The sequence below is a fragment of the Camelus ferus genome, chromosome 25, assembly GCF_009834535.1.
Source record: "Camelus ferus isolate YT-003-E chromosome 25, BCGSAC_Cfer_1.0, whole genome shotgun sequence".
NCBI lineage: Eukaryota > Metazoa > Chordata > Mammalia > Artiodactyla > Camelidae > Camelus > Camelus ferus.
Window position 1 is genome coordinate 24,163,738 of NC_045720.1, and position 25,913 is coordinate 24,189,650.

At 36.1% G+C, this 25,913-nt stretch overlaps 1 protein-coding gene across 1 annotated transcript in view; it reads right to left on the bottom strand.

The window, feature by feature from the left end:
* Nucleotides 1-25,913, bottom strand: part of TRHR (thyrotropin releasing hormone receptor) — a 478,797-nt gene that overhangs the window by 298,664 nt on the left and 154,220 nt on the right. Inside the window, exon 3 of the mRNA XM_032467898.1 lies at nt 15,631-15,749. The gene's annotated coding sequence lies outside the window, so the exon portion shown is untranslated. The remainder of the gene's footprint in view (nt 1-15,630; nt 15,750-25,913) is intronic.

Sequence of the window (25,913 nt, forward strand, 5' to 3'; positions counted from 1 at the left end):
CTGGACATACCTCAAAGGCAAAGCCACTTTGAGCATTTGTGGCAATGAAGAAGGGAAAAGCTACAGAAAAAGCAATTATCTGGCCTTATCATAACACTAACCACACTATTATGTGATTGTCTCTTTATAATTCCATCCAAATTGTCTTCCAGAAGTTTATCATTTGTTTCAACAAAGATTAGGCTCTTGTTAATCAACAAAGTAGTAGGTCTTGCCACATTATTACTCCATTTCTATTCCTGTGCAGCTTAAGGAAAGGCATACGGACCAGGTAAAAGGATTGAACATAACACTTACTAATTTAAGTAATAGCAAATTGAGTGATTTTGATGTAGATAGTATCAAAATAGTCAAATGTTATAATTACTATTCAAAATCATGCATATAATTGTCATGTGCTGATGTCTGGTTCAGTATGGCAGATTGGGCACATGTGTTTGCCTCTCTCTGTTTTCAAGATTACACTTAAATTTTTTTTTTGTGTGTGTTTTTTTTTTAACATTTTTTATTGATTTATAATCAAGATTACACTTAAATTTTGACAAAAAGTATATTGAAATAATAAATTCATGTCAGTGTTAGGTAGTTAGGTAAATGAGGGCACTGAGCAGATAGGTGGAGGAGAGGGAGGATGGTCCAGAAGATGGTGTTACGCCTGCCTCCAGCTTAAACAAACTTTACTTCTTCTAAATGAGTGCCAGCAAAAAAACTGCTTAAAACCCAATAGCCTCAACTGTGCTGTAGCAGAAAGGACTTAACGAGACATAACCATGTTCACTGTATTATAATTAACATCGCAGTTTAGCCCTTCCTCCATGGGTTTTTCTGTGTATACCATGGGTAAGGACATGCACAAAGGGGCCAAACATGACTAAGCATTCCAGAAACAAGAGCAGTCAATCAAGAGACCATCTCTAAGTGAGGGTATAGGAGAAAGGTGAGACAAAAATCACCACTTTTCCTCGGTTGGATCAGCCTATTTCCCATTCTTGGGGGGTGTATTTTTCCTTTCTTTTTAAATAAATCTTTTAAAATCTTTTGCTACACAATGCACCATCTCCTGACTGTAAACTTGTCTTTCAGGTATGACAAGAATGGAATACTACTCAGCCATAAAAAAGAATGAAATAATGCCATTTGCAGCAACATGGATAGACCTGGAGATCGTCATTCTAAGTGAAGTAATCTACAGAGAGAATGAAAAATACCATATGATATCACTATATGTGAATCTAAAAAAAAAAAAAGACACAAATGAATTTATTTACAAAATAGAAACAGGTTCACAGACATAGAAAACAAACTTATGGTTACCATAGGGGAAAAGGGGTGAGGAGAAATTAAATTGGGAGTTTGGGATTTACAGATACTACTATATATAAAATAGATAAACGAAAAGGTCTTACTGTATACACAGGGGACTATACTCAATATCTTGTAATAGCCTATAATGAAAAAGAATATAAAAAGAAATATATATGTGTATAACTGAATCACTATGTTGTACTAATACAACAGAACCAGAAACTAATACAACATTGTAAATTAACTATACTTCAATTTTTAAAAATATGAATATAAAAGCCCAAGGGTAACAATAAAGTATCATAATATTGAAGCAGCAGTACCTGCCTCTGTGTTCAAGTAAAAGGTAGCTTCCATGACATTTATATATGTAAGAGAATTTCACTCAAGTAATTCATATTACAGCTATACTTCTCTGGTTTTGAAATTCTCTTGGGTTGTGTGTCTTAATAAAGTAACTTAAAAAAACCTATTTGCATCACTTGTTTCATGGATTAAGCAATATTTGATTATTTATAACCATTGAATTTCAGAGCTGCAAGAGTTTTTGGAGAACATTTAGGATTCCTCTCTATTCCCTTTTTACAAAGAAGTAAACTGAGGTCCAATAATGGTGCCACTTGAAGAATGAAACAAATAGGTCTTCTGACACCTAGTTTAGGTTCCTTGCTCCTCAAGGAAGAGTGAAGAAATTTCCTTCCTTCAGTGGACATATGCTTTGACTTTTTTTTTTTTGTCATTTTAAAAGAAGAGTGATATTCAGTCAACATTTTAAAGATATAAGTAAACTAATTTTGTGTTACAGAAAAAAATACATGGGAGGATGTGTATAAATTATATGCCAATATTATATCATTTTATATAAGAGACTTGAGCCTATGTGGATTTTGGTGTGTGTGTGTGGGTGGTCCTGGTACCAAACCCTCAAGGATAATATTGGACAACTGTACACCAATTCTTTGTCTACTATGTAAAATACTGTCTAACCATGATAAATCAAGAAATGTTCAAGTATGTTAGAGTTTCAGTAGTAACCACTGGAAGCATTTAAAACAGAAATGTTTGAAAGTTAAAGGTTAAATTTCTGGGACATGCAACTGAGGATAAGAGTGGAAAGAAAGAAAGGACTTTTCCTTCCATATTTTTCTCTACTGTTTGAATTTGTTTTCATTGTAAGTCTTTACTTTCTTAATACAAAAATAATAACTAGTGTTTTGTCCCCTTGAACTCTGTACTTCCAGTGTCAGGCATACAGTTGTCATTCAAAATGGAAAAAAAATTGTTTTCTTAACCTAATTGTCTAGATAAAATGGGTAGGTTGTTCCTTTACACACTGAAATACAGTAGTGAACAAGACAGATTTGCTTTCATGGGAAGTCTTTGGTTTCTCAGAATTTACATTCTGGGTGGAGGAAATAATAAATCAACAGATAAATAATAATACCATTTCAAAAAGTTATCATTGTTATGAAGACAATAAAACAGTTTAATGTGGTAGAGTGATGAGTGCAGATGACCAGTTAAAGTTGGGGACGGGAAAACAGGAAAGATTTCTCTAAGGAGATGACATTCAACCAAAATTCTGAGAAAGAAGACCTGAGGCAGAACATTCCAGTTAAAGACAGAAGAGCAAAGACAGCATCCCTAAGAATAGAAAGTTGCTTAGGGACTATAAGTACTGAAAGATGACCAATATCCCTAGAGAAAAGAAAGGAAGAAGAGTAGGAGTGGAGTTGTTGTAATTACTAATTTTTAGTATAATTCTATGCTGGTGTGTCCCAGTTGTGATTTAACACAATTCTGGTGAGACAGATTATCTTGCTTGATAGAGAGCACAAGATGGAGTTTGGGGAGCATGCTAGTCTCCTTAGCAAGATGAATACTATGTTTCTTGGATACAGGGATTGAGGGCCCTGTCTTGTTCATTTACCACCATGTCTCTAGTACCTGGCTCTTATTAGGCATTCAATTAATGTTGATTAAATTAGGGGAAGTGGAAAATCATCTCTGAAGTGAGTGTTTTAATTTTATATCATAATTTTGGGGCTACACACTATATTTTACCGATTCAGGAACTTTTTACTCAGTTTCTTTTTTATGCCAGATACTGTGCGGAGCACTAGAGATATAAGAGTCTATTCTACTCACAGAGTTTATAATCTACCTAATTTATTAGAGCTTATAACATAAATGTAGCTCAAAAAAATTTGCACAATGACTATAGGTATCGTTAAACCAATTACTCATGGAGTATAAAAAGTTATACTGACATGAGAAAGGCACCTCAAAGAATTACAAAAATGAGCATCTCATAACCAGTGTAATACCTGTGTCCTATTTCAAAATTAAAATTTGGCCATTATTTAATCATTTCCCACAGTACTGCATACTCAACAGTTCTCACTGCTATGCTCACAAAACAATATTCATTTCCAACTGTAGTTGGCTGACAGCTGTCTGAAAAGCTAGAACAGATTTTTTTTCTTAATCAAAGTCAATGCAGAATGTGATGATTTCATTTTAAAATAAATTTGGATACCCATAGTTTTTTTTTTTTCTTCAATTTGAGTGCAGCTGGTCTGACCACCCTTATGGAGTGATTCTGAAATTTAATTTCAAAACTTTAATTCTTTCTAACTTTAATTCTTGCCTATTTATAAAGCCAAAGGAGGAAAAACAAATTTTGTATTCACTGAAAATTAGCTAAGTCTTCAAAGAGGTCATGTATATGAACATCTCAAGATGGTGATGTAAGTAGGATGAGAAGAAAGAAATGCTGAAATCTCAGACAATAGACATTTGTGCCCATGATGTTTTTCTGTTTAAAATATATCTTTAAAGGCCATAATCAATGGAAGATTATACATCCAACAAATTTAGACAGTTTTTATACATATATGGCAAAGTGGTAAGGGGAACATTTGCAATATGGATTTAAAAAAACCATAAAAATAGAAATGTCATTTGATCGAGAAATTCTTTTAGAGCTATCCTAAATGCTTCCCAAAGTTATCCATTAAAGAAGCTCTGATGATGCAAGTAAACGTGATTTCCTCCCATTCCCACACAGCCTTCCACTTACCCTCTCCTGGTAGCATCCCTACTGTCAAAGTGGCCTGATGATAGCTTGAATTGTCCTCGAAATTCCAGTTTTATACTTAAAATATATGCATACTTTACATTCTACTCCACTACAAAGTTATGTATGTCAAACATAAAAACAGCAAGTTTATTCTATAACTTCCTGTAAACTTAAGGACACTTGGGAAAAATGTAGCTTCCCTTTGATTAGAACCAGAGTAAGAATATAATTAGGCAAGTGCACAAAGATATGCCAACAAGGATAGAAATGGCAGTGCTCTTATAATCAAGCTAAGTCCTAAAGAATGCAGATCTGCCAAAATGGGAGATTGGTCCCACAAATTGTCAATTGTGGATTACTACACTTCTATTAAAAACTTCAGTGAGAATGTGTGTTAATTAGCAAAAATAGGTAGATGGTCATGACACAGTCCCTAGATTAAAAAATAAAAATAAAACAATTTAGAGAGCTGATGCCATTTAAAAAACATATATGCCTGTGTGTGTTTGTCTGTATATCTCCCCAATTTAGAATATATATTTATCCCTATTAGAGTATTTCAGTAGAACCCATATCAAGAGAACTAGAGGAAAAACATTTTAAAGCAATATATTTAAATATGTTAGAGGACAAACTTAAGTTTAGCAAACTAAGAACTGCTTATCTGTACACTGATGTATTTTCAAAGTATGCATTAATAGTTTGTGTGATTTTTATTGGGACACTTTGCATACATGATTACAAGGATATATGTATATATACAAAATGTTATCAATAGCTATTTTTGTAGTGTGCTATAATGGGTACATTTCACTTATTATATCCTTTTTGCATGTCCATTTTCTAATTATTTCTAAAAAGGATATTTTGAACTAGTTTTCTCACTATTGGAAAAGGCAGGTACAAATATGAGAAGGGATAAAACTAGAATGTGTGTATATGCATGCATGCACACATATATCCACATTTTCTCTCAATCTGTATATATATTAAAAATCATGAGTTCACAATGATACTTCCAATTCCAATCTAATACCACAAGGTTCATTCATTCATACACACACACACACACACACACACATCCACAGCTAGCTCTGTCCACTGTGAGAGCTGGGACAGTGATATCCGATAGTATATTGAGTACTCCCAGCGCCCAAAGCTTGGTGTCTAAATACTGTTGTCCACTGAAAAGATCCAGGATCCTTGGGAAAATGGCTAATTTCAGCAGTGGGTCAGGAAACCACAAGAGGAGACTTAGCTCCAGAAAGCAAGTGTTCAAATAATGAAGAGATCTTGTCAAAGACTCAAATCTGCTTTGAAGGGGCTCCCATAGCCAAATTGTAGACCAGGGCAATCTGAGGATCTAAATAGAAATATTTTTAATTCATTGAATAAAGCAGAAAACTGAGAGTCAGTAGAGACACAAATCAGTAAATGAATCTATTGATATATTGATGAGGAATGGGATATTTATGTACTTTGAAAGTATCTCCCATAAAATATTTGTTAATTTCAAGGAGAAAAGACTAACTTCAGAGTTAAGAAGCCTGGCAGATATCATCTTAATCAAGTGATCAAAGTATCATTAGTAATGAGACAAATTGACATCTGATAAGGGGCAAATGGGAAGAACACAGTATTGCTTCTGTAATATTCCTGCCAAAGGTATATAACCTGAATCTAATCATGGGGAAACATTAGACAAACTAAGCTGAGAAGCATTCTATAAACTAACTAGCCTAGTGGGGTAGGGATACAGCTCAGTGGTAGAGCACATGATTAGCATGCATAAAGTCCTGGGTTCAATCTTCATCACCTCCATTAAAAACAAACAAACAAACAACAACAAAAACTGCCTATAATCTTCAAAAAGCTTAAAGTCATGAAATTTAAGGAACTACTAAGGACTTGCTCCAAACTCAAGAAGTCTAAATTATCGGAGTTAGTAGGATTCTGACTCTGATCATTCAACTATGAGGACATTATTGGGACAACTGGTGAAACTTGATTGAGTTTTGAAGATTAGCTGGTAGTATTATATCAATATTAATTTCCTGTTTCTGGTGATTATATTGTGGCTACATAGGATAATACCTTATTTGTAGAAAATACATACTGACTATATTTGAGGTAAGAAAGCAACAGGTCACCAAATTACACTCAAATAGTTCTAGAAACTATTGTTTTCCTATACTTACAACTTTTCTATAACTTTAAAGCATTTCAAAATTTTAAAAAATTATTGAAAAAAGAAAATGTAATTCAGGTCATACAATTCCTTTGCTTATAAATCTCTTAATACCTCCCATCGCCCTCAGAATATAGCTGTTGTATAATCAGAGTATTGGCCACATTCCAGTCTTTCTTTCATTTCTTGGAATGCACAACGTTCCTTCTTGCTGCAAAGTCTTAGCACTTGCAGTTCCTTCTCCTGAGACACGACTCCTCCGCTCATTGTAAAGCCTCAGAGTCTTGGCTTAAATGCACTTGTCCAGTCTAGGTAGGGTTCCCCTGTTGCCTGCCCACATGGACTCTATGTTCATCCTTTGCAGGACTTGTCATGATTAGAATTAGCTGTTTGCTCAGAATATGACTATTCCTTTTATAAGCTATATGAGTTCTTACCTGTCTTATTTACAGCCTTTCCTGGATACTGCAGAGCCCACCAAATAGAGAAATATTAAATATGTTAAACTTCAAGGCATTCTTTTGGAATAGGCATTTCTCCGCATTTTAACTATGAGGATACTGAAGCTCAGAAACATTAAGTATCCAAAGTCATATAGTGTAAGTGAAAAATCACAATTAAAACCCAGGTATTTTCGGCTCTAAAACCCATGCTCTTTAACTATTATTTCACACAGTTGAGTCAAGTTTATAAGGTACCCAGGAGGAAAGGGTATCCAAAGTCACAGGTCCTTGTCCAGTAGCAAATCCTGAGTGACATTCCCCTTGCTCTCCTGGTTCCCTTCTCTCACACTTTAACATTTCAAAAAAGTCCCAGACAATGGAACCTTAGATTCTATGCTCTGTTCTCCTCTCAAGGACTTCAGCTATGGATGGTCTCTCTCTAAGAGAGATTTTTTTCTGAGGTAGTATTATTGTTCTATGCCTATAAAATCAGCAAGACTGTGTTCTTTGGCATAACATAAGAATTAAAGAAGTCTGATTGACTACCTGGCAAACCCGAACAGTTTATAACTGCTTGTTAACATTTTGTAACAGAGTGAGAGTGATACATATAAAGTCAAAATGCAGTTGGCTGGTAAAATAGAAAAACTTATCAGGGAAAAATGAAAGGTAATTGTGAATATGATTAAAGATACTGTACCCTCTCTGAGCCAAGAAATAAGATATTTTCAAAACTAAGCCTAGTGTATGTGGGGCTAAACCCATCCAGAGTGGGGGGTACTTTTCAAATTTGCACAAAGGCACTATATGGGCTTGAAGTAGCCCTTTATCTACATCTTGAAGGGATTAAACAACTTGCCCAAGATCCACTCAGAAATTAACTATATCTCTCTAATCAAATTTCTTTCAATTAAATTTGCATTCCACTAGAATACACTAAAACAGGCTTTGAGGCATTGTTAACACAGATACCTAGAATATTCTCAGAATACTTTGCAAGCATAAGTTTATTGATTTCTATCCTCACTTTTAGGACTTTTTCTAGTTTTATTCAGGCTTTTTCTTTATTGGACAGCCAACAGATTTTGCTAATCACAAGTTAATACAGATCCTCAATAAAGCAGAAGGCTTTACAAACCTTGGAGCTACCTTAACCTATATAAATATGTGAGTATCAATTTCAGAAGTAGATAGAAAGAAAATTAAACACTATCATAATTTTATTAAATGTGGTGTTTCTGAATGATTTACTTGACTTGTAAAATTTGTTCTCATATATTTTATCAGATGTTTATATCCTTGAACTTCAGTAATCCCTGAGCGTATATTTTTACTTTGAAATTTATAAATCTCTGAAGCCCCCCAAAGAGTGAAGAATTGAATAGAAATGTCTATGAAACTTTGCAGTGTGACATTTGTACTCCCCCTTTATATTAAATGGAATCCTCAAAAAGTTGGAAGGTAAGGCATCACTGCCTCTAAGGAACCTCCACCCTCCTTCAGTCTGAGTGTGATGCCTCCTTCCATTCTCTGGGAGTTCTTCTTTGAGGGGCCACATCACACCGCTGCCTTTGATCATTTGTTTACTTTTCTGTCATCCCCAACAAATAACTCCAGAAAAATATAGAGCTTGTCTTTTTCGATTTTGTATTCACAACATCTAGCACACAGTGGGTAGGCATTAAATGTTTGCTAAATAGTTATCTGAGTGAGGTTTGTTCTTATAGACCTAAATTCATAAATGAGTGAACTTGAAATTTCCTTATCTAGAAATCTAGCGAACATATCAGACAGTCGGACAGACAAAAATTCAGAAGACACACAGATCCACAGACAGAGACTGGTTGAGACAGCTCTTAACCTGCTTTGTTTGATTCCTTGAGGTGAATCTGTCCATCACAATGCTATGGAAAGGGAAATGGGGAAGAGATGAAAGCACAAACTGAATGTGATGTAAAATGAAGGGGCAGTGTACAGACAAATACATACAGGAGAGTGATAAAAAAAAAATCTATAACCATGTCTCCAGTCTAGTAAACTCAAAAGGAGTTACCATGAACTAAGAGTAAAGCACAGGTTTCAGACTCAGTTCTCTTTCATTCCCTGTTGTTACTCTCTTCTCTTCCAAGATAAAGAAGGACAAGTTGACCATCCCATGCATCAAACTCCCCATTGATAAAACAATTGAAGGACTATAAAGCAAACTGACAAACTGACTTCCCTGGGGCGAAACTGTTTGCTGATTCATTCTTTACTGAGAATAACTTTAACCCAGAGGCTGTGCTCCAGGGAGGAGATAACAAGCTGATAATCTATGAAGAATGGACAGACCCTGAGGATTCATTGAGGTTAAGAGGAATGTAGCACCTTGTAAAACGCCCTGATTATTTCCACTTTTTCTGTGCTATCCAGTTTTTCTACAAAATCTCAAGACCCCAACCCCAAGATGGGCTCACAGTCCTTAAGTCACTAGCATGCTGTGACTCCCTTTGCTGGGCAAAGCAATAAAGCTGCTCTTTTCTTTGCTCCCAAAATTCTGCCTCTGATTTTGAATTCACTTTTTGGGGTGCAGCGGCTGATTTTTCAGTAACACAATGAGATTTAACCAAAGCCCTTTTCTAACTCTAACCTTCCACGAACTGTAAGAATTTTCACAGCTGTTAAGTCAGTCTTTCACTCTTTGTCAATATTCCAGAAGGGGGCAGCATCTATTCATAATAGGGAACACAAGAAGTTTTTACTTGAGCTAGTTTTCAAATTAGTAAAGGTCGAAAAGTTGGATAAAAGGAAAACTTAAAGCTCTTTCTTGAATTTAGTGTGAATACCTAAGGATGTCAAAAGTAGGAAAGTGGGTGGAAGCCTGCTGTGTGGGCATTCAGTGAGGAACAAGTCAAATAGTTCTACGAGGAAGAAAGAAGAGATCATCCCTCTGGTTCATCATTGAATCCCTGATGCTGACTACAGTTTCTGGCACATAGTAATTGCTTACTAAATGAACGACTGAAAAAGAATGGGGATGGAATGGGTTTGCCCCCAGGGCAAGTCTCAGGCGTAAGTGTGAAGAAGGCAAATCTTTGGAGATTCTCTCCTTATACCCCATTCTAGGGCTCATACCTCTTTCCATGACCCTAATAGTTCTGCACCCGTGCAGCACTACTTACCTCTGTACCCCGCTTCTTTACAATTACTGATTTACTCACCCATTTACTTAACAAATATAATGAACATGTGATATATACCAGATTTTGCTCTGACACCTGCCCTGACAAAAATACATGCTAATTAACTTTATGCCTTAATATATAATAGTTCCTAAGGGTAACTATATTAGGGGGCAAGGTTAGGGCTGGGATTAATCTGATTTTAATATGTGCAGGGAGACAGACTTTATATCACAAACAAGGGAGTCTATAATAAAGGACATATCAAGCAGAGAAGGTGACAGTTTGGGGCAAGAAGGACATGTTCAGCTCCTCAGGAATCCCACCACTTATGTACTCCCTGAGAGTAGCATTGATTGCTTTGTTCCAAAGTTGAGCAAATGGGAAGGGCAAAGGAGCCTTAAAGGACATTTATTCTACCTGCTTCTTTTTTCATATGAGAAAGAAAAGCTTAAAGAGGTTATTTTCCCAAGGCACTGCTGACTAGTTGCAGCTCAAGGTCTAGAAGCAATTCTCCATGGTCCCTATTTAGTGCTCTCTCAAGGGGTTTACTACTCTTTTTTAAAAAAAACTTATCCTCACCCACTCAATGTCCATTGCAGTTTTTTTTTAAACAGACTTTATTTGGGGGGACAGTTTTAGGTTCACAAAAAAATTGAACTTAGAATTTCTTTCATGGATCATGTCTTTGATGTTGTATCTAAAAAGTTGTGGCTAAAACTAAGATCTCTATTTTCTCCTATGTTATCTTCAAGGATTTTTATAGTTTTTCATTTTACATTTAAGTCTATTATCCATTTTGAGTTAATTTTTTGTGAAGGGTATAAATTCTATGTCTACATTCATTTTTTTTCTTGCATGTGGGTGCCCAGTTTTAGTACCATTTGTTGAAAAGACAATCTTTACTCCATTACATTGCCTTTGCTCCTTTGTCAAAGATCAGTCATCTATATTTGTGTGGGTCTATTTCTGGGCTCTCTATTCTATTCCATTGACCTGTCTATTCCTTCACCAATGACACACTATTTTGATTCGTGTAGATTTATAGCAAGTCTTGAAGTTGGGTAGTGTCATTCCCCCAACTTTGTTTTCCTCCATCAATATTATGTTCTGGGTTTATTGTTTTCCCATATATACTCTAGAGTCAGTTTGCCTGCAAAATAACTTTTTGGGGTTTTGATTGGGATTACATTGACTCTATAGATCAAGTTAGGAAGAACCGACATCTTGATGACACCGAGTCTTTCTAAACATGAACATGGAGTAACTCTCCATTTATTTGATTTCTCTCATGAGAGTTTTGTAGTTTTCCTCTAAAAATCCTTACACATTTTGTTAGATTTATACCTAAATATTTCATTGTGGTGATAATATAAATGGTATTGTGTTTTTAATTTAAAATTCTACTTGTTCATTGCTGGTGTATAGGAAAGCAATTGACTTTTGTAGATTAACTTTGTATCCTATAATCTTGCTAAAATTGCTTATTAGTTCTAGAAGTTTTTTGGTCAATTCTTTTGCATTTGCACATGAACAATGAAAAACAACAAAGACATTTTTATCTCTTTCTTCCCAATCTATATGCCTTTATTTCCTTTTTTGTCTTAATGCATTAGCTAGGACTTCTAGCACAATATTAAAAGGAAATGGTAAGAGGAGACATTCTTGACTTTTTCCTAATATTAGTTGGAAATCTTTAAGTTTCTCCCATTAAATATAAAGTTTGCTATAGGTAGATATGCCTTATCAAATTGAGGACGTCCCCCTCTATTCCTAGTTCACTGAGAGATTTTTCTTTTTTCTTTTTTTTTTTTTTTTTTTACTATGAATGAGTGTTGAGCTTTTTCAAATGTTTTTTCTACATTATTATGGTCATTTGATTTTTCTTCTTTAGCCTATTGATGGAATGAATTTTATTAATTTTCAAATGTTGAACTAGCCTTATATGCATGGAATAAATCCCACTTGGTCAGGGTGTATAATTCTTTTTATACATTATTGGATTCAGTTTGCTAGTTTGTTTTTAGAAAGATTACTAGGCTCTCCAATGCATTTATTTCTTCTTTCTTCAGATTCGGAATAATAATCCTTGTCCCAGATATTCCTCTAAAAGCTCTTTGCTGCCAATCGGCAGAAATGGTGAAAATCCGTTGGTTCAACAGCTAAGCTTGCTTTTGAATCCAGCTCTGCCACTCCTCAACTACATAGACCTGGGCCAGACATTCACCATCCTCAGGACTTCACTCACTTATTTACCATGGAAACAATAAGGACACCCAAAAATGGCATTTAAAAGCAGCTTCTCAAAATTTTAATGAGATCACTAATTTTTAATTCTAGTTCAGATGATTAAATGCACAATGTATGTGAAAGCACTTTTTTCCCTCTCTTTTTTGCTATCCTGAGATTGTACTTCCCAATAAAGCATCATCAGTCAAGCCTTGCCATGCATTCTGTTTTCTAAAGAACCTGAGCCATGGTGTTCATTTAAAGTACCACTGTTATTAGGAACATCATCACAGCATTTTTCTTTCCATTTATTTCCTGTTTTAGTTTGTTGACTACTCATCAAGGCTATCCCTATAGAACAATTATATTCAGGTGAAATCAGGGTAAAATGGACACCAGGTGCAACTCAAAGAAAGAAAATACACCCCAAAAGATCAATGAGAAGAATAAAGATTTGTCTGTAAGGCTGGACTAGGTGCCCCTTCTGTTTCAGAAACTCCTCTGCTTTAGCAACCATCTGACTGGCATGAACATGCCTCACTGAGTTGCCCATTAGAAGCCTCCTTTAAAGGACTGCCCAGTCACATGATCCTTTGAGGTGGGTGCCTGGCCATAAACACACACACATACACACCCATGTACATACTACGTGGGTCTAGAGCAGTTTTCAATTTCACATTTCCTGAAGTCTAAGGCCATGGTTCCCTGATTTTCCTCTTTTGCAGGTCTTTTCATAAAGTAAAGAGCTCTTTGCCACAAAAATATAGGAATTACATAATCTCAGAGTAAATTGATTTTCTTTAAATTAAATAAATTTATCCCTAAGAAAAAGTCCTTATATTATTCTTATTTTTCTCATTCTACCTCATACGGGTGAAATTTTGTCACAGACCTGTGTTTGGAAACCACTGGCAGAGGGGCAACTCAGTTACTGAGCTAAATAGAGAACTGGGAAAGGATGACTCACCTCACCAAGGTGAGGAATGTTCTAGTACAGAAAAGCATCAGGCAATACCCAATCCAAAAATGACCATTTAGGATCAACCTCAGTATTTTAAGTGGTTAAGACCACTGTGCGTTTAATGCACATACAGCAAAGCAGATGGGAGAGTGCTGGTCAAGGCGCTCTGACCTTCTCTTTCCTTTGTAGAGATCATCCCTATAACCAAAATCAAAGGCCCAACTTTTCATTACTTTTATAGTGATTAGTTCAATATAATTTTTCTCCAGATATATCTGAGGTATTATGGCCAATGCCATAGAACACTGAATAAGATTAACACTCATAAAGTATGTTTGTTTGTTTTGAGAACATGACCCTCCTCAGTGACTCTGTGACTTCGGCAGAGTGTGAAGTTCCGGTGTTCTAGGTATCATTCAGGGCAGGACCAAAGTTCCTGCCCTTAAAGTCCTAACTTTCCAAGTTTATATTACACACAGCACAGTAATATTAAAGACACAGGGCATGGGGTTGATTTTGTGTTTAGTTTTGATGTCTGGTTTAATTTACTAATAGAAGAAAAGCAAGGAAAGAACGAGGATGGGAGGGAGTGAGGGAAAATGGAAAGTGATAATGGCTGTTCCCAGAAAGAAGGACAATGGCTGGTGGCAGATTTATGGGAAGTGAGAGTCCTGATCCTGCTTTGTCTGGGAACTCTTCCTGCTGGAGGGTGATTTGTTAACTGCTGTGTGGTCAGCATTTCCAGGGAGTCAATTTTGGACTCAATTAGATTCCTCACATTTAGCATCACCAAAGCCAAGCCAAGCCAAGGTTGTTTTCCAGGAATAGGGTTTTATAGGATGAGGCTACTTCATGCATTGTGTGGTAATTGGTGAATATTTCACTTTATATTTAAGAACAGTGTCAGGACAGAAAAAAAGTAGTAATATTACCAAAGCTTGGAAACCAGTAATTTGTACAAAGAAAAAATTTTCTTTTCAGCATAGATATGGCCCCACATGACAGTGAGTATGAAATGGTTAAATACTCAAACCTCTGAACCCCTAAAGTCATGAAGGACTTTCACTGATGCTTCAGAGTAAACATCATGACAGCAATGGTTCTATTTAGTAAACTACTTTTCAGTTATAAAGTAGCAATAATAGCAACAATAGCAATAGCAGCTAGCATGCACTGAACTCTTTCCACATGCCAGCCACTGTCCCAAACATGATGTCACATTCAATATTGCTTTTAGCCTTCAAAGTATTCCAGAAAGTTAGTTGATATAATTATGTCCGTTCTACAGATGAAGAAACTATGTCTCAGAAAGTCCAAGTAATTTATTCAAAGTTAGTTTGACGGTAAATGTGGAGCCAGGGTTTGAGCTTAAGCAATCCAGCTGCAGAGCCCGTGCCTTAAGACTTTTATGTATTTCCTTCCATTTTAATAGTTACTTTTCTCACCATAAAGTCACTCTGAATTTTAAAGTCAGATAGATATAGATTTAAATTCTGATGTGTGACCCTAGAAAAGTCACTGAATTTCTTGGCGTCTTAGTTTTTTAAATTTGTGAAAAAGAGATAATCACATTATTCCATAAGATTACTGTGAAAGTGACAGGTAGTACATTGTAGCCATCTAATACATGGGAAGTATTGCCAGCAGAGATGGGACACAGATCATTAAGATTAAAAAGGGAAAATAAATATACAAGAGGCACAGAGCCCGAGCACTTGACAGATCTCCAGGGTAAGGATAACTGGTAGTAGATCCTCTTCGGAAAGACTGAAGGAAGTAATTTCCCTTTAAGCAACTCAGCTGGTAAAGTAAACTTTCAGTATATTCCCAAAACAAGAAGAGATTTCAGGTAATAACATTAAAAAATAAAACAAAGCAAATAAACAACCCCCCCCCCAAAAAAAAACAAGAAAGAGGATCAACAGACTCTGGAGAGAGAGAGAGAAAGCAAAATCCAAATCATTACAAAAGATTACGCTCTGAGCCTTACCAGATTAATCCACATAGTAAAGGAGGAATTGATGTTTGTATCAAAACCCATCAGTCTGTAGTATATAACAAAATACCCACAAAAGTAGCTTAAGTTAAACCCCACATTAAACCAGACATAGTTCTTATCCTCTCTTGTGAAGGAGTCATCTCTGTGACTCTATTGTCTGCTAAAGTATCACTCTAGCAGAACCCTGGACAGAGTGGACATGTAGAGGCAATTGCAATCAAGAAGCTGATATGTAGTGTGGGAAAACAATTAGACCACAGACCTTAGAGAAGATCACGTCGGCCAGGTCACCAGTCTTCTTCCGCTCTGCATTCTCTAAGTAATGTAATTTCCCCGTCCAGTCGAGGTTCACAGCCTTTCCATTGTGGAAACATCAAAGATCTAAGATGAAAAGGAAAAAAAATTAGGAGAGAGAGGGGAAATGATAGCACAAATAGCAAAAGAACAGTCTAAAGAATTCTGCTACCCGCAGAATTCTCCATGAGCATTTTGCTACCATGTTGGAGTCTTCCATTCTGTAGGTCCCTATCTTCACAGTGCACTGCAACAAAAAGGTAAAATTAAAAAAAAAAACACCTGTTTTTTGCTAGTTTGCTTTGTGTACATAAATTTTTCAGACAAAAGCTTCAATTTAAAAAAAATTTAGTCATTTAAACTTGCAGTTGTAAGATTTACTTAATTCCTGTCTACCAAAAGAAAATCAACAATCTTTGGAGAGACCTTTCAAAAAGGCCTGTTATTCTGTCTTTCAGAAAATGTTACTCTGTCTTTTAGAAAATTACTATGAGGACAGCTATTAGAACACAAAAAAAATTATTATAATTGTTTTATTTCTCATTTTATCCTACACCATTTATTCTGCTGTTATTACTTGAATACCTAGGCATTCAATGGTATTTGTTAAATAATAGGAAGAATTTGCTATGATTTCAGAATTTACCTTTTCATCATAAGTGAGATCAAGGACTTGGAGATCAAACGGACCTGACTAACTCACCATCTGTGTCCTTAAGCAAGTTTTTGTAACTTCTCTAAGCCTCAAAATTTTTATTTAAAAAACTTCAATATATAATTACCTCTTCCATTGGGTGGTCATTTAGATTAATAAGATAATTAAAATAAAACTCTTAGGTCAGAACCATGCTCATGGTTCTAAAGTGCTAAAAAAAATTAGCTATTAACAATTTTATGCCTCATCTTTGGCAAATCATGTACACAATTCTTTAATCTGCCTTTTGGCCAGATAAGGTATGTATTAAGCCCTTTTGTGATAGTATCAAGTATTTCATTATTGCAAAATGGCATACTTTTTGGTGGAGATTCGTGAATCTCATCAACAGATGAACAAGATATGTCTGAAAGTTTGACTTGTTCATGACTTCATGGTAGCTCATTGATAGCAAGAGATCAAAGTGGATTCAATAGCAGAGGCCAAAGCACAAAGACCAGGAGGGAGAGAACAATACACTAAGAGAAAAAAGGGAAGGCCTCACTTTCTGATGTTGAGCCTCCTGATGTTTGACAGTCACCACTGAAAAAGCTGGGTCATCCATAACGACAGTCATAGGGGAAGAAAAGGATGACTTTCCCCTTTTTTTGGTGGGGGTGGGAGCAAGGAGGAAAATGGAAAGGGGAGAAAGAAGCAGAAAACTTCATCGTTCATGAAAGGAAGATCAAGGTGGGCCTTTGGAGGACAGTGTAGTACAGTGGACAGAGCATGGGCTTTATAGTGGAATAGATCTAAGTCTGGTTTTCTAAACGGGTTATTTGTTACCTAGGCTAAGCACCAGTTGCTCTTTAATAATGTGTGTCTCTCACACATCATCTTTGTAATGGTAATAAAAACTGTAATTATATCATAGGGATGTTGTGAAGATATAATGAAACAACAGTGCTGGCTGAGCACTCAATCCATTTTCTGGTCTATATGAGGTACTAAGAAAATAGTTCTGACATACTCTGCAGGCAATGAAAGTACAGAAGTGCTTGCTGAAGTATTGTTTCTTGCATTTCTTTACTCATTTCCTCCATAAGCATTCTTGGTAATTGTGGGAGATTTGTATTGTGTCATTTTAGCTAAGCTGGGACTACATTTCCCAGAATCCACCTTCCCTCATGTGATCAATTCAAGCCTAGACAAGGAAGGCAGAAACGAAGCCCCACCTATCTTCTGGTACTGAGAAAGTTGGTGCAGCACAAGGCACTGTTGCAGCTCCTGCCTGGTGGCTGTGACCCCCTGGCTTCTTCAGATCCTACTGTATCTCCTGCTCTCAGTTCTCCAACTCCTGGCCCAGAAGCGTCTTTAGCAACATGACACCAGCTTCTCCTGAAGAAAACCCTCATCATCAAAGTTTGAAACTTGGAGTTGATAAGGAACCCATAGAGGTTCCAGTTCATTCTTGATGGTTCTAGCTCAGACTCATAGGTTCCAGCTTGGCCTTGTTTCCCCTATTCCACACCATCCTCCCTTCCCAACCAATACCTGTGGACATCAGGTTCCAGCATTAGACTCAAACACTAAACTTCACATACATTATTTCTCTTGCTTCCATGACTGTGTAAGGTCAAAACTTTATGATAAATGCTTATTTAAAACTTTTTCTATTTTATTTACATTTATAGATATATTTATATATTTATCCTGGTTATGTTACTTCTCCGATAATCTGATAAGAACCTTAACTAATATAGTGGGCTCTCTGTGTTCCAGGATCTGTTACAGACTTAAAAAACAGATAAATAAGGTATAGACCCTACAGTCATAAAATATCACAATTCTTAAAGGAAAGTTCAGCCTTCACTCATCATATAAGAAATTGTCATGCTTCTGTGAATTTACCTAATCTGGACAGATCATATAGATGAAATTATATAATATGTGACCTATTTATCTAGTCTTTTTTTCACTCAGCATGTTTACTAGGTTCATACACATTCCTGGATGTATTGGTATTTCGTACATTTATGGCTGAATAATATTCAATTGTCTGGATATATCACATTTTGTTTATTAATTTATCTGCAGATGGATCTTTGGGTTGTTTTCGCTTTTTGGAACTATATAGTTCCAAACTAGATAGTGATAGTGATAGTTACACCACATTGTGAACATACTAAATGCCACTGAATTATACACTTTACAATTGTTGATTTTATATTATATTAATTTCACTTCAATGAAAAATTTTAAGGCCATGAAGTTATAAGGTTGATTTCCTTTAGTTAAAAATTTTATTTACATGTATCTATAATTGTTCAGAGTGAAACTGAAGAGATTCCATTGGAGTTTATGGGTGCCAAACCAGTAAAATTATGTTCATTAAACTAGATATTTTCAGTGATAAGATCAGATGTTTTCCACATTTGACTCCAATCTGCTTCGTATATTATTCTTTGCTCTGCTATTTTGCTACAAACCTTCCATTGATTGGCTTTTTGACATGCACATAAAATCAATTAGCATTCAGCCTGTGAGAATAATTCTCTTAATAGATTGCTGCTTTCACCATTTAGCCAACAGAAAAACATTTCTTTCCACACCATCCTGTACTTATTTAGGAAGGCATTTGGTAATGCCTATATCAGCTTGCACATGCCAGCAATTAGATGTCAATAGAATTCCGATGTTCAATCCTTTGTATACAGAAACATATTAACCAAAATTTCCAGTCCTCTCACAATTTTATGAACTCATCAGTTTTTGTCCTTTTACCAGGGGGTGCCTTTAGAGACATCAGATGAAGACTCACATCTATCTCCAAACTTCCCCCAAAAGGGGACAGTATGAAAGTAGATTTCAAGACTGAGAATATGCCAGTTCTCTTTCCCTCATGTTTCAGGAGGTACAATAAAAAGCCAGTATTTTCCTTCAACTGCTAACTCAGCTTTCTTTTTTGGTTGTTTTTCTTTCTTACTCTAAAGATCTAATATCAGTATCATTGTCTTACAGAAATTTCTGACTCCATCTCCCTCCACTATCCCTCTCTTGCAATATACTCCACTGGTTTACATTTAGCTCCTAGAACACATAAAAAACTCATCTCCATCTCAAGACTTCTACAGTTGTTGCTGCTTCTGCTTGAAAATTCTTTCTCAACAATGTCATTCTTTCATCATTCAAGTCTCAAGTCATTTGGTACCTTCTCACAATGGGCTCCCCTAGCTAGAGCAGCCCTTTCAGACACACTCTACCACAATATCCTGTTTACTTTTTATTTTCTGTATCCCCTCACCAGATCATATGATCTTGACTCTGCCTGTTGAGTTCATAGCCATTTTCCCTGAGTTTTGAACAACACTGGAGCAGATAGGAGATATATAATTAATATCTTGTCTGACTGGCTAATAAACTAACAGGCACTAATCATACTAATAGATGTAAAACTGCAGCATGATTCATAGTGGTACCATTCCTTGTAACAGAGGATGCTGGAAAAGACCTGGTGTGCATGTATATATGTGTGTGTGTGTGTGTGTGTGTGTGTTGGTTAGGGGTTTTCTGAGGTGGGGGAAGGAGCAGGTTATTAGTTCAGTTTTGATATGAAAATATCAAATTTTGAAGTATTGATATCCCAAGAAGTGATACCAAGTAGGTAATTTCGTAGATTAGACTGAATTTAAAAATTAGAGGTATAGTATAGAGATAAATTCATGAGACATCGCTTCTCAGTGCTTATGAAATGGGGGCATGGATAAGATCATCCAGGAATAGGACAAATAACAGGGGAGACAGAGGAATGCAAGTAAGAATGGATAACAATGGAAAGGAAACAGAACAGGAGTGGTCAATGAGGAAGGAGGATAACCATGCAAGTGTGGCACCCTGAAGAAGAGAGCTGTGGTGGGCTGAGAATGTCCTTCAAAAATCCGTTATGTTGAAGTCCTAAATCCCCAGTGCAATGGTATTTGGAGGTGGGGCCTTTGGGAGGTAATCAGGTTTAGATGAAGTCACGAGGGTGGAGCCCCTGATGGGATTAGGTAAGAAGAGAAAGAGATACAAGAGCTTTCTCTCTCTCTCCCCTGTGTCTGAACAAAGAGGTCATGTGAACACACAGCAAGACAGTGGCCCTCTAAAAGAAAGAAAGAGGGTTTTCACCAGGAACTCAAACTGCCAGCACCTTGATCTTGGACTTTCAGCCTCCAGAACTGTGAGAAAATACATTTCTGTCATTTAGACCAATTTGTCTATGATATTTTGCTGTAAAGCCCAAGTTGACTAAGATAAGACTGTTTCAAGAAGGAGAGAATTGTACAATGTGTAAGATGCTGCTGAGCCTGAGGTAAGATGAAGACTGAAAAGTATCCACTGAATTTTTCATGTGGAAGTATGGAATATACATATATATATATATATATATATATATATATATGTATTATACCCTAAAACCATTTGATAATATGGTTTTACTAGAACTTTAGAACACTGTGAATTTATGTCCTATTTATATTTCACCCTAACCTTGAGGTTTATTGGAGACTCTTACTTCCTAACTAGCTTATGCCTCTTTTGTTCCCTATTTATTAGGTTTCCTACAGGAACCATTTTACGTGTTTCTTCATGTAAGATTCTTTACATGACTCTCTCTCAGAAGACAGCATTTCTTCACTGGTCAAGATTTCAGTGAACTTGAATGGTTCAAAATATCTATGGATCACTTCTCCAGTTTGTACCACTTATCAGTTCAGACCTGTTATAATCATTGTAAACTCCGGATGCTTATTTTAGATTTCAACTCTATAGGAATGCTGAACACAGATGACCATATACTCTGTTTTCCAACAATTTGTTTTGACTACAAGTTCTGAGGGCTCCAGGCATGTGCTGAACAGTTAAGAAATTGTAGCCTCTCCAGCAGTTTTCCTTCATAATCTCCCAGTTCAGGTGCTCCTCTTCTAAGTGTAGAGGACATTTGGCATATAGGGCAGTTCCTCACCAACACCCTTTTCCTTGTAGGGAGAAAACAGAGATCATTGGTCTACCACCTAACAATCTTTTTTTGGGGGGGCACTATCAGCCAGAACAGGAGCAAATGTCTCAGTCTGTGCTAACCAACATGGGACAGTGACTCTTTAGCAAAGGACACAAAAATAAAAGGGACCAATCTGACTCATTTATAGCAGAAGCAGCAGCAACAGCAGCAGCAGCCATGATGTTCTGCATGCAGCAGCAGCTCTAGACCATGCTGCTTGGGCTAAAAGACCCTGGCTTCCCTATTGGTGTAGAAGAATAGAAGTATCTTGGTTCATAACCAGTCTCTATGCCTTGTTTTCTATCCTCCCATTGCTGTGACCTCCTGGTATCCTTGCAAATTTATATACTTTTTTCTTTTTCTTTTTTCCTAATGTTAGCCAGCTAGTTTTTGTTACCTGCAGTCAAAGCATTTCTAACTAATAGAGAGGTATTTGCATGATGGACCCAAGTAAGAACCTAGTAACCATGCTCAGTGGCTGAGCTGGCACTTCCTAACAGAATTATTTGTTACTCTTGGCAGATTTTATGGGGAAAAAAAACCCCACAGTACTTTGCCAGAGCTTCTGTTGCCAGTGACGATCACTCTGAGGGTATTCTCCAGAGAAAGAGAACGTTGGGGCAGGGAGAGGGACAGCACTGCAGTTTAGATTTCCATTCCATTCCATAATGGAGAAATGGTATTACTTTACTGGTAATTAATTTTTTTTAAAGCCCATGTAAAATGTCAGCTGGACTCTGTTTATTGGAATGTATCAACGCATTAGATAGACTTAGCCTTGTTGATTTACCTATGACAGCTAAGCTGACAAATTTCAATTGAGCTTATTACAAATCTGGCTCTGACTTATTACAAATCTGGCTCTGACTTATTACAAATCTTACAAAAATGTCTATTTTGAGTCAAAACTAAGTAGGACTATATATGTATACATGTATTTTCCTGCCTATAATGAGAGACACAGACATATGAAAAAGTTGTTTATCCTTTGTCCACCAAACATCATACTGAGTCCATTTGAAATGTTAAAATTTGGAGCCATAGGTCTGTTATCTGCAGAGAGAAAAACAATACTGTGGGTTCAAGAGAAATGGATAGGAGGGTTTGAAGTGGGAGGAAAAACACCAACAGGAATGATAAACTGGATTTTAATGACAAAGTCACTTTGCCAACTGTAACTCGGGTGCTGGGTAAGCTGATCTGACTTCATTAGGTGATAGCCAGCCTCCCAAAGCCATCATCAGCCTGGAAGAAAGCCATACGTGTTGGTTGCACAAATGGACATTGATTTTTCAATAAACTGGAACCCAAAGCCAAAAGACTCCAATGATATCTTTTCTCAGGAGAGAGGATTTCTCGCTCAGGCCTGGCACCATGTCTCAGCACTCATATTACAAGAATTACATGGGTGAAGCAGTGTAGAAAACATCAGCTCACTTAAGTCATGTGATAAATGAGGCAATTAAGTCAATTAGATGCACAGTTACTGAGTTATATCTGTGTTGCTTTGTAAAATATAATTTTAAATAGGATCATCTATCTTACCATACTTGACAGCATTAGAATTCTGTGGGATAGAAAAAAAATGCAGTTCATTACTCTATGAAAACAGTGCCTACTCTCAACTGGATTATGTAACCTTGCTCTTTAAGTTGGAGGTTGTTATCCCTTAACTCTTTCTCTGTAAGAAGGCAGAACACATTTTGTATTTGCTACTTGTCCACATTTCTTTAAATGAATGACTTTTCTACCAGTCATCATGGGGTTGGGGGAATAGTAGACGTTTGTCAATGCATGATTTACCAGATGCATCTCTTTCTGGAGAGAGAGAGTGTAGTTGGAGCAGATTTACGTTGTTCTGGGAAGAGTGATCTGAGTGACTCTGTAATGAAAAGATGAGCAGCTACCCTTGTCTAAGAGAAGAGTGTCAGATCTTTAAGCGGCTTAACTAAATGTGTTCACCACCACTCTATCCATTTGGTATGCAGAACTTGTCACTGGGGAAGTGTATATACATCTACAGAGAAGCCAAGGAGCCTTCTGGGAAAGGTGACCATAACAAGACCCTTTGCTTTTGAGGGACTAGAGCCTCTGATGGATTGTGATGGTCCTACCTAAGGTGTGTGGGCAGGTCAGGACACCAGGAACCACCACGGGAAACTAACCATGAATGACGACAATACTGAACTAGTGGCCAAGGCTAGATTAGAGGCTTACCAAAAAATTGCTTATGAGACAAATTATGTTTCCTTTGCCCTCCCCAAATTGTATTTCCTTTGTTTTAAAGCAGTGAACCAACTAAACTTAGTGAACCATTTAAAAGTTAGCCTATTTCACATATAAATATGAATTACTTTGGCCAGGGCTCAAAAAAGCCTACCACTTTGCTCAAAAACCTACCACTCACATATATATTCTGACTCTCTCTGCTTCACTCATTTCTTTAACTTTCTGGAACATAGAAGCCAGCTGACTTCTTCACTTTTGTCAAGATGGCTGTGGGGAGAGAGTGCCAATTCTGTTACAGAATGAGGCTGAGACTGGAAGCCCCTTTAACCCAGACACCTGGGGGTAACATTGAGAAACTTTGGCTGAACACATGAGGAGAAACCAAGCTGTAGCCTTGGGAATATCCTTGGTTGAACTGGGCATGTGAGTTGTCATCTCACACACTAAGGGGTGGCGATCTAGCAAGGGCATTATTGCAAGAAAGGACAAGGACATTAAACATGGATTTTAAATATAGAATTGCTGGTCAAAGACTATGTAAATCTTATATTTGAAAACTATTGTCAAATTGACCTCAGAAAGGTGGAACCAGGTTATATACCAATCAATACTTCATGAGAACAACAATTTGCATACTAGTCAGCAATGGCCATTATTGATATTTTTAAGTTTTGCTAACCTAATTGGGAAGAACTGCTGCTTTGATTTGAATTGTCCTGAACACTGGTGAGTTTAAGCATCTATTCAGATGTATGCTGGCTATTTTTATTTTTTCTAAGAACTGCCAGTTTACAACTTTTTTTTTTTAGGTTATTTGCTTTTCCTTTTTAAACTATAGAAACCATTAGAGGGTTCTCCTTTCTCTGTTGTATTTGTTGCAAATATTTTCTTGAAGTCTGTTAATTGCCTTTTAATTTTACTGTTGGATCTTTCATTGTACAGAGATTGTTAATTTTTATTTAGAAAATCCATTAATTTTTATCATCTTTGGGTTTAATGTTTTTCATAGATCCCCTTAGCTCCATGATTGCCAAAATAATCTCCTTTCCTTTAATAAGACTGTTGGTGTTTTGTATTTGTATTTGATTATTTAATCATATGAAAGTCATTTTATGTTTGCTGTGAGATAGAGATATAATTTTTTAAATAAATGGATATCAGATTACCTCAACACCATTTTTTCATTATTTGAAATACTATTGCATCTTAAATTAACAAATGCCTTTTTGCTTTTTGGTCATTTTGAAATTCCGGAAAGCAACTTCCTTCCTAAAGACTTGGGGTTGCTAATTACTCACCATCCTTCTCTCTGGATTCCTAAAAAATTGGTAATAGACACTTAAAGTCTGGTAAGGATGAAAATGCACAGCATCTGGCTTACACTGGCCGGGTAGTGTCCAGTAATCCCTCAAAAATATAGACTGTCTAATATATTGTATAAGAGTATGTAGTTTGGTCTGGAGCCAAAGTGAGGCTTTCTATTTCTTCCCTACAGATCTAGATCTTAGGATCTAACTGTGAGGAAGATGAGATCTGCAAAACAATTACTCAACCAGCTTAAGGAGAAAATGCCAGCATCCTAAACCCATTTTCTTAGAGTATTTACCTCAATAATATCTCCCTACAATGAGGAGCAGAAATTCTCTCTCCTCTAAAGAAAAATACAAAACAAAGGAATGACCATCCTTCCCAACTTACACTCTCATTGTTTATCTTTCTCAATTTTTTTCTTTTTAGAGTATCTTCACATGTTTTTCAGATGAATTTTAAAGAAACTTGTAACTTCGATTTAAAAAACTCTTGTTGGGATTTTACTTAGAATTACATTCAAATTACATATTTATTTGGGTATAATTATCTTCACACAATTGAGTTTTCTTGTCCTGAAGCTTGTTTATTTAAACTTTATTATATACACTTTGGTAAAATCTCTATAAAGGTTGTGTGCATTCTGCTAAGTTTATTTGTGGGTTTTAAATGGTTTTTATTGCTTTTGAGTTGGAATTTTTTCTCTTTCATTTTTTTCAATAAGCTTTTTACTTGTATATAGAAAAGTGATTTTTTTAAGTTCACATTGTATCAACCTGTTTTACTAAAATTATTGTTCCATTTCTTCTCTCAGACAATTCTATTACAGGCAAATAAAAAAGAATTTGAGTTCCTTACTGCAAAATTTCTAACAATTTTCTTTTTTTTTTTTTTTTTTTTTTTTTGCCTCGTTGCACTGGTAGATTTCCAGTTTTTTGTAGCCATGATGGTATTAGGCATCATTGTTTTGGTCAAGATTTAAGTGGGAATGCTTTTAATGTTTCACCATTATGATGTTTGCTAAGTTTTTCTGACAAAT